Here is a 9926-nt window from a genome sequence, read left to right on the forward strand (position 1 = left end):
TGGACTTGTTCTCCCTCGGTGCTGGGGTTGAAGGATGGATAGTCTGTGTTGTGCATCCCTCCTCCATTTGAATCACACCTCATCACTAGATGTACCTGAGTAGAATCATACAAACCATCAATCTTTTTATTCAATAATTCTACTTGGTTAGATAGCATAGTGACCATGTCGAGGTTGAAAACACCAGCTTCTTTTGTTGGCTTCGTTCTCATGACTTGCCACTGATAGTTTTTTAGTGACATCTCTTCAATAAATTCATAAGCCTCTTCAAGTGTTTTGTTGTTCAAGGTTCCACCGGCAGCTGCATCAATTAGTTGCCTTGTTGAGGGGTTCACACCGTTGTAGAAGGTCTGAACCTGTAACCATAAAGGTAACCCATGGTGAAGGTACCTTCTCAATAAATCCTTGTATCTCTCCCATGCATCATTAAGTGTTTCTAAATCCATCTGCACAAAAGAAGAGATATCATTCCTCAATTTAGTTGTTTTAGCCGGTGGAAAATATTTAAGCAAAAATCTTTCGATCATTTGTTCCCAAGTAGTGATTGACCCTCGTGATAACGAGTTCAACCACTGTTTACCCTTATTCCGTAATGAAAAGGGAAACAACCGAAGGCGGATGACATCATCAGAAATGCCATTGATCTTAAAAGTGTCACAAAATTCCAGAAAATTTGCTACATGAGTGTTTGGATCCTCGTCCTACAAACCATCAAACTATTGTATCATTTGAATCGTGTTAGGTTTCAATTCAAAATTATTTGCAGAAATAGCAGGTCTAACAATACCCAATTCAGTTCCTGTTAAATTAGGCTTAGCATAGTCATACATAGTACGAGGAGCAAGATTCTGATTTATTGGATTCGGGACGACCACAGGAGGTAGCGGATTATTTTGGTTTTCAGCTATCTCCTCGGTAGTATTGGTATTGTCCTCTCGCTTTTCCTCTATATACTATAAACTTCGCCTTATTTCTCTACGATTTCTGCAAGTTGTGCTTTCAATTTCGCTGTAAAAAAGTAAAGGTCCTGACGGGTTTCTTCTAGTCATAAACTACAAGAACCTGCCAGAAGCAAACAAAAGAAAATTTAGTAATTAAAATAAAAATTAAAAATAAATTGAAATAAAAATAATGAATGGCTAAAGTAATAAAAATTAAGTGTTCCTAATATCTTAGTCCCCGACAACGGTGCCAAAAACTTGATGGCCGCTAAATTGACTAAAAATTCGACTAAGGCAAGTGCACCTATCGAACAATAGTATAGTTATGGTGAGACTGGAAATATCGTATCCATAAGAAGTAAAAGTACTAGTAATTACTGTCTTTTTATTATCTAGCCTAAGAATTAAAGGGGTGTTTTTAAACTAAAATTAACTATTTAATTAACTAAGAACACGACAGAAATAAAAGTTGGAAAATACTTTTGGAAAACTGATGGAGAAGACAATACCTAAGGAAGAATCCACCTAGACTTCACTTAAAACTTCTGAACTAGACGATTTATTCACTTGACTTAATCCGTAGAAATCCCTAGTTTATGTTAATCTCTCTCGAGACTAAAAACAACTAACTCTAGGTTAATTAATTGAAATCTCTTTCTAATTAAAACCCCTATTGTCGCATTAACTCGATCTATGGATTCCTTTATTAGATTTGACTCCAGTTTGACAGATTTATGTCATCCTATCTCTAGGATTGCATGCAACTCTGCTTAATTATTGAAGATCTACTCTTAAACAGGGACTTTTGCTCCACTGAATAAGCACATCAAAAGCTGAATTAATGTCCTGAAATATTATCGTAAGGATTAAAACTCATAATTAAGAATAAGAACAAGTATTTATCATATAATTCAAAAGATAATAAGATTCATCTTAGGTTTCATCTTCCCTAGGTATTTAGGGAATTTAGTTCATAATGATTGAGGAAAACATCTTAAAATTGGGAAAACAACAAAACATAAAGAAACCCAAAAACTTCGGTAGAACTTGAATGGAGATCTTCAGTCTTGAAGTCAATCCTGCTTTTGAGCTGATTCCAATGGTTGTCTTCGAGTATGTTTTTCTTTCTACTTTGTTTCTCCCCCTGTCTCCTCTTCTAGGGTGTTTATATAGACTTTGGAATGCCCAAAATAGCCCAAAATTAGCCTTTTCCAAATAAAATTAGACTTGGGCTCGACAGGGACACGGCCGTGTGCCACACCCGTGTGAAGGTGCTCAGGCCGTGTGCAATTCTGACGTGGTTTGATGTTGACACAGCAATGAAACACGGGCGGGAGGCCCGCCAGTGTGTCCCGTGTGGGAGTGCCTAGGGCATGTGAAACACTGAATTAGGCCCATTTTGTCAGTTGTTTCTTGCTCTTTTCGCTTTCCTAAGCTCTCCTGAGTATAAAACATGAAATTAAAGGATTGGGAGCATCAAATTCATTAAATCTTATGATAAATCATCCAAAAATATGCCAAACATGGGGTAAAAATATGTATATATTATGGTTTATCAAGACTTTCTCGTCACATATCATCCTTTAACAAGGCATCACTTATGAGTATAACGTACGTACTTGTACATACCAGTAGCATATCAAATAACTTTACGTTCATTACCATGCCCATGTTGGGACTTTCATCGCATCATCCATTATAATACTCGTTGAACATTCGGAATACTATTGGATACACAAAAACTTGCACATAAATGCTACATAAGCATACATAGCCGGAGCTACCTCATATCATGCAATGCTCACAATGGAGCTACTCACGGGCTTACTCATATAAGCTATCGATCAAGGTGTAACTACACGGGCTGCTCACAAAAAAGCTGTCAGGTATTTGACCACTCAAGGATTACCTAGCCACCTGTAGGACACACAAGACCATTTCCCGGAACTCAATCACATGTATCGCATCCATTATGAACTCAGAACACTAAACGAGCTCAGATGTCACATATATCACAAACCCAGACCACTCAACGAGTTCAGACTTCTTAATTCCTAGTGACATGTCACTTGTATCCTAAACTATTCCTAAGGTTCAAACAGGGTTTTTCTCACTTGTACATTGTAGCTCTATTGCACTTGCTCGTGACGTTGTGGATAACAACCATAATATCATTCATGCTTACAATAGTACCATTAGACATAGCATACATAATAAGCAATAAAATAATTGTCACATAATGTTAACACAACATAACATACCACATTGTCACATTATTTACACATGTACTTAATGTACTTACCTCGGTACAAAAATGATGGTAATCGAGCCTAATCGTCGTATACTTTATTCTTCCCTTGATCAAGGCTTGGTTCTTGTTTATTAATCACATTACTCAAATCGATCCATAATTCACGCTTTGGTAAAATTACCTTTTTACCCCTATCTTTCTACTTATTTACGATTTAGTCCCTAGGCTCATAAAATGAAATGCATGCATTTTGCATTTTCTTGGTTACCTAAGCCTAGCCAAACTTTACTATGCTCATATCAGCCCATATTTTCCTTTATTACACATTATTATTACCCACTTTTACACTTTTACAAACAAGTCCCCTTTTAGGTGTTTTCACTAAAAATCACCTAGTAAAAGATGTTTATCATGCATCAAACATTCATATTCCTCCATTAATCAACAAAACACATGCATTTTACACATGGGTTAAATTTCATACATGAACCTTAGCTCAAAATATAGCTAGAAATGGGTAGATCATGCTTCAAAATGGGTAGATCGTGCTTCAAAGACTTCAAAAATACAAAGAACATTAAAAACGGGGCTAGGGAGCAATTACAATCAAGCTTGAAATGTTGAACAAAACCCTAGCTACGGCTATTGAGAAATTTGGCTAGCACTTGGAGAAGATGGACACATTTTTTTCTTTGATTTTCCCTTTTTATTCTTTTAATTACCAAATGACCAAAATGCCCTTAGGATCTTTCTTTCAAATTTTTCCTATGCATGCCCATTTTTGTCCAAAATTATAGAAATTGGTCAAATTGCTAATTGGGACCTTGTAATTCATAATCTAAAGCAATCTCATGCTTAAAGCTTCTAGAATGCAAGTTTTGCATCTTATATATTCAATTTGGTCTCTAAAATTCAATTAGACATTTTATGCATAGAATTTCTTCATGAAACTTTCACATAAGCATGCATTCATATCATAGAGCTCATAAGAATCATATAATAATTATTTCTATCTCCAATTTGTGGTCTCGAAACAACTGTTCTGACTAGGTCCTAATTCAGGATGTCACATAACGGGTATTCTCACTAAGGGTGATAAAGACTCAATCAAGATTAATTAATGGCTTAATTAGATAATTAGGGATTTAATAGATCATAAGTCAAGAGCTCGCATCGTTGACACTAGGAATAGGAAATTTCATTAGGTTAATCTAGGTTACTTAATTTAATTAATATTTTAATTTGGATTCATGCTACTAATTCGTGACTTGATTATATTAGTAATTATTTTTGGTAATTAATTTAACAATAATATTCTCCAATTTGCAATCCCTTGGGTATGATCCTTAGAATACTTACTGTGTTTTGTTGTAACACTAAACTATATTCAAAATTTGATCTTTTCGCTTGCAGATATCACAACTAACTATATATATATATAAATATATATATTATTTGCATGATTTTTACTCTAAACATTCGCACGTTTGCAGTGATCAAGTTGTTGGCGTCGTTGCTAGGGATTGCGACGATGAAAATTGTTATTAATTAAATTGCTTTGTAAAATAATACTAGTAGAAAGATAGACGTGTAACGCCCCCGTACCCGAGAGCATCGCCGGATTCGAGTACGAGGTGTTAACGGACTTAATTCATTAATTAAACAGCTCAAACAATTTATTTTAGAATTTCCAGACAAGCTAGCTAACTGCGTCACAGTCGCTAAAAAATCCATATCTCGAGTTACAAAACTCGAAATCCAATCCCATAAATTTTCCCTGAAAATTAGACTCATATATATACTTACTAAAGTTTTTCTAGAATTTTTGGTTGGGCCAATTAGTACATTTTATTAGTTAAAGTCCAGAGTTTCAATGACCATGTCTTTTGTTTCTCATACAACTAGACTCAATAAGGATTTCATACATGTGAGGTACAACTCCTAATTTATTTTGTACAATTTATGATGAATTTTTAAATTTAGAACAGGGGATTCAGAAATTTCTCTGACCCTGTTTCACCAAAACGTAAATATTTCATAAAATACAACTCTTTTTCCTATTTTGTTTCTTCCATATGAAAATAGATTAATTAACCTTCAATTACATATTTTATTCATCATCTAATTCTATCTCTACTATTTTTAGTGATTTTTCAAACTCACGTCACTGCTGCTGTGTGATTCTATTTTATAGCCAATTTCACCATTTTATGTATTTTCATAGATTAGTTAGCACATAAAGCATACGTGTTATCAAATATAATCTTGATTAGCCACTCCAATAGCTAATTATTCTCAAACATTTCCATGCCATCCATGAGCTATATCATAAGATTATATACACAAAAGGATTATAATGCTATACATGCCATATTCCCAAAATATGCAAGCCAACATACCTAGATGGTCCGTTGATAGTGTGAGCGTGCCTCTGACCGTCTTGATCTCCAAGCCGGCTTGTCAAAACTACAAGGAATGGAAGGGAGGGAGTAAGCATAAATGCTTAGTAAGTTCACATGTAAATAGCAAGTAACGTAACCATGCAATAATACGAAGTCCACATTTGCATAATATCACCAAAGCATTCATATCATATTTCTCATTCATGATCTTACCATATTATTGTTATATTGAAGTCTCAACCCGAGGGTTAAGTACATACCTGTCCACAGTACCCATTCCACAACACTTACCAATACGTCTTTTGCATCTTAAGTATTCTTCCATTTCACTAGAATTTTACCCGTTGAACACATAGGAATATAACTCGGATACATGGAAAGTTTGCACATAAGTGGCACATTTGTAGCCAAGCTACCATGTAACCCACCCATAAGCGAACTCGGACTCAACTCAACGAGCTCGGGCGTTCGCATCCATAAGTGAACTCAGACTCAACTCAACGAGTTCGGAACTCAAATATCCTAGTGACATGTCACTTGTATCCTAATATATTCCAAAAGTTCAAACTGGCTTTTTCCTCGATTACATATCTTTGCCCTCTTCCACGGAATGTCGAAACCGATACTCAGTAGCAATTCATATTTAACAAGTAGTACACATAATTTGCATATTGCTCAATAATAACCACAAAGCATAATATTTCATGATATTAATCATCATATCATATAAATAACATTAAATTACTTAAAATGACAATTATGTTACTACATTTACACATGAACTTACCTCGTATGCGAAAATGGTCATTTTTACCATTTTGTCCACAACTTGGTATTTTACTGATTTTAGCCCGAATTTTGATTTTTCTTGCTCTATCATTTCAAATATAGCCTAATTACGACTCATATTATTCAAATCAACCCAAAATCATATTTTGGAAAAATTACAATTTTGCCCTTAAACTTTCACATATTTACACTTTTTCCCCAAATCTCGTAAATTAAACTTCACCCTATTTTCTTATGTTTTGTGACATGATGATCATTTTTCCCTTCTATAGCAATATCCAATTCTCATTCTAACATGTATTTATGAACATTAGGTATTTTTACCGATTATGTCATTTTAGTCGTTTGTATGTAAAATCACTTAGTAAAAGTTGTTTAACACAATCTCAAGCTTCATATTCTACCATAAAACATCAAAATTCATGCATATCATTCATGGGTAAATTTTTAAATATAAACCCTAGCTCAAAATATTGGTAGAAATAGGTAAACCGAGCTACGAGGATTTCAAAAATGTAAAGAACATTAAAAACGGGCATAGAAATCACTTACAATCAAGGCTTAAAAGTGTTGAAACCCTAGCTATGGTGGAGAGAAAAATTTGGAAGCAACTTATGGAGAAGATGATCATTTTTGTGTTATTTTTCCCATTTTATTTCATTTAATATTCAAATGACCAAAATGCCCTTCTTTACTAAACTTTCAAAAATTCCATCCATGTCCAATTTTTGTCCATAAACTTAGAAATTGGTCAAATTGCTATTTAAGACCTCCTAATTAATATTTCAAAGCAATTTCATACTAGAAACTTCTAGAATGCAAGTTTTGTAACTTATTCAATTTAGTCCCTAACTTCAAATTAAGCACTTTATGTATAGAATTTCTTCACAAAATTTTCACACAATCATGCAATCATATCATATACCTCAAAATAATCATAAAAAAATTATTTCTATCTCGGATTTGTGGTCCTGAAACCACTATTCCTATTAGGCCCTAATTCGGGATATCACAAGACGAGTTAGATAGTGTGTTAATTTTTAATTATTTTTATTTAATTTTCATTAGATACCTCGTTGATTATTTAATTTAATCATGGAGCATTTTCTTCCAAATTTGGATGGTGAAGAGCCATCTTGGACAGAGGAGTAGAACATAGTTTGGAACAAGGTCCATCCAATAGTCAGATTTTGAGATTAGGCAAGGAGAAGTAATAATGTTCAAGCTTAGATTCGTGTAGTTTGGAGCATTTTTCAGAGAGTTTGACATTGAATTCAAGTTCAGGATGTCTTAAAGAGGTTGTGTATGATAGCGGTAGGCACGACGATCTAGCGCCTATTTGTTTAGAGTCTGATTTGCTTTAGAGAGAATGCATAGAAAAATTAGAAGAGGATGGTATAATTTTTTTCAATTTTAGAAAAATAAATAAAATAAAAAGTATTACATTTTCCATATCATTTTTATGAAACAAATAAAAAAGCACGTGGACCTATGGTGTTTTGCCATGTGGATTTTTTAATCCACTTGCCTTAATGGAATTGACAATTCAAATGGTCCAATCGATTGTTATTTTTAGATTAAAGGTCTAATTAATCTCACTTTCAACTAGGGATTCAATTTATGTTTCGAATTATTTTCGAGAAACTTTTTTAGTACTTTAGCCAATATTTAAAACTTATTTAAAATTTAAATATTTATTAATTTTGAGATAATTTTTAAATTTATTTATTTAAAATAAATTAAAGTTATTTAAAAATAGATTAAATTGTGTGTTTAAGGGTTTGTGAATAATAATAGATTTCATAAAAATGTTAAAACTAATAAAAATTGGTTTTTTATTAATGATAATAATTTCGAAAATTATTAGTATGGTATTACTAGTAAATTGTTTGCTAAACCAAATATATCATTATAATATTGTAGGAATTGCGAAAGAGACTGGTAATATTAACAAAGGTTAAGGTTTTGGAATTTTTTGTGTCTGAGATTTGGGTTTTATTATGTGTATTAGCGTATTTGTAAGTTTTCAGTTTAGATTTTATTTTAGATTTAGATCTCATCATATATATTAATCTTATTTAAATATATTTTAATTATCGATTTATTTATTTGTGCTTTGTAATTATTTGATTCTAATTATAATTATTTGAATGTATTACTTATAATTACAGTTATACCTTGAAAAACATTCTCATGATTTTGATATAAACTTAGTAATATATAATTTGTGAGTAAGATACATTTTTAATTTCATAAACAAAGTTATAAACTTGTCATTTGCTCATTTTTTTATGTATTTATTTAAAAAAGAATATCTTATCATATTTTATGTACACTTATCATCACCCTATGAAATTTTTAAATTTCATTAATGGTATATATATATCCATATATAACATGCCTTATAATAGTACTCCCGTAACAACAAAAATTAAAAAAAAAATTCATTAAAATCTTAATTACTTGCTTACTAATCAAATTTTTTAACCACAATTTTTTTAAAAAAATAAATACATTTTATTAAAATCTTAATTAGAAAAAAAACGAATCCAATTGTCTGGTCGAGGTGAATAAGGAAAACATAATCCCCTTGGATTTACATTTATGTTTTATTTCGTTCTACCAATAATTTTTTTCTCAAATAGCATATCAGTTGTATTATATATGACAACGTGGGTATAATCTTTCGTTGGAAACATTGAGTTTTAAAAAGGATGCTGGATTTGTCTAGACCAATCTAGTCAACATTGGGGGCAACCCATCTTGTTTGGGAAACTAGATGGGAATCTTGTTCTAATTGATGCCTTGTTAGACCTTTCAATTCGATTTTGATGTTTATGTACCTAGTCATGTGGAATTTAGTGCTCGAGGCTCATGCTCTTACAATTGCCAAACGAATTTAATTTGATTTTTTTTATTTGGATGAGCAGGGTGTGAATGTAATATTACCGTTACATGAGGTGAATATAAATAAAAGTTTTTTTTATTAAATTTATTAAAAGTAAATATAAGTATTTAAAGAGGAATTTATCCTTTCAAATATTTTTGTACTAATAATATTTTAATGATTCAATTGTCATATTTTATATTGAATCATATAATTCATACATGTCAAATTTTACATAAATTATAGTTTTCATATTATTTATATTATATAAAAAACTTTCAATCGTTCAATTTGATATATATATATTAGATTAGTTTAAAAATTTTCATACATAACAACTATAATTATATCAATAAATTCTATGATTTAATCATCAAAATATTAATCGTACAAAAAATATACGAAAAAATATTAATTTTATACTAATATAAGTGGATCTCTCCTCTAATTATTTTATATTTTGAGATTAAAGATTTTGATTTTAAGCTGAAATTTATTCTTTTCCAATAAGTTGGAGATTTTTTTAAATAAATATATGTTTTTCTTTTGCCATATATATCAAAGACACAATATGGAATAATATGTGTGAACAACTTTGTGGTCCAATGATAAATGCAGGATAATAGTTTAAGTTTGATACAAAGTGCCTCCCAATT

The 9926-nt window shown here is 31.6% G+C and overlaps 1 non-coding gene across 1 annotated transcript; it reads left to right on the forward strand.

The window, feature by feature from the left end:
- The first annotated feature begins 372 nt into the window (after positions 1–372).
- On the forward strand, positions 373–479 carry LOC121231432 (small nucleolar RNA R71). Its single transcript, XR_005929490.1, has one exon. It is a non-coding gene; the product is annotated as a small nucleolar RNA R71 (small nucleolar RNA).
- Positions 480–9926: the final 9447 nt, after the last annotated feature.

The sequence above is a fragment of the Gossypium hirsutum genome, chromosome A06, assembly GCF_007990345.1.
Source record: "Gossypium hirsutum isolate 1008001.06 chromosome A06, Gossypium_hirsutum_v2.1, whole genome shotgun sequence".
Lineage (NCBI taxonomy): Eukaryota > Viridiplantae > Streptophyta > Magnoliopsida > Malvales > Malvaceae > Gossypium > Gossypium hirsutum.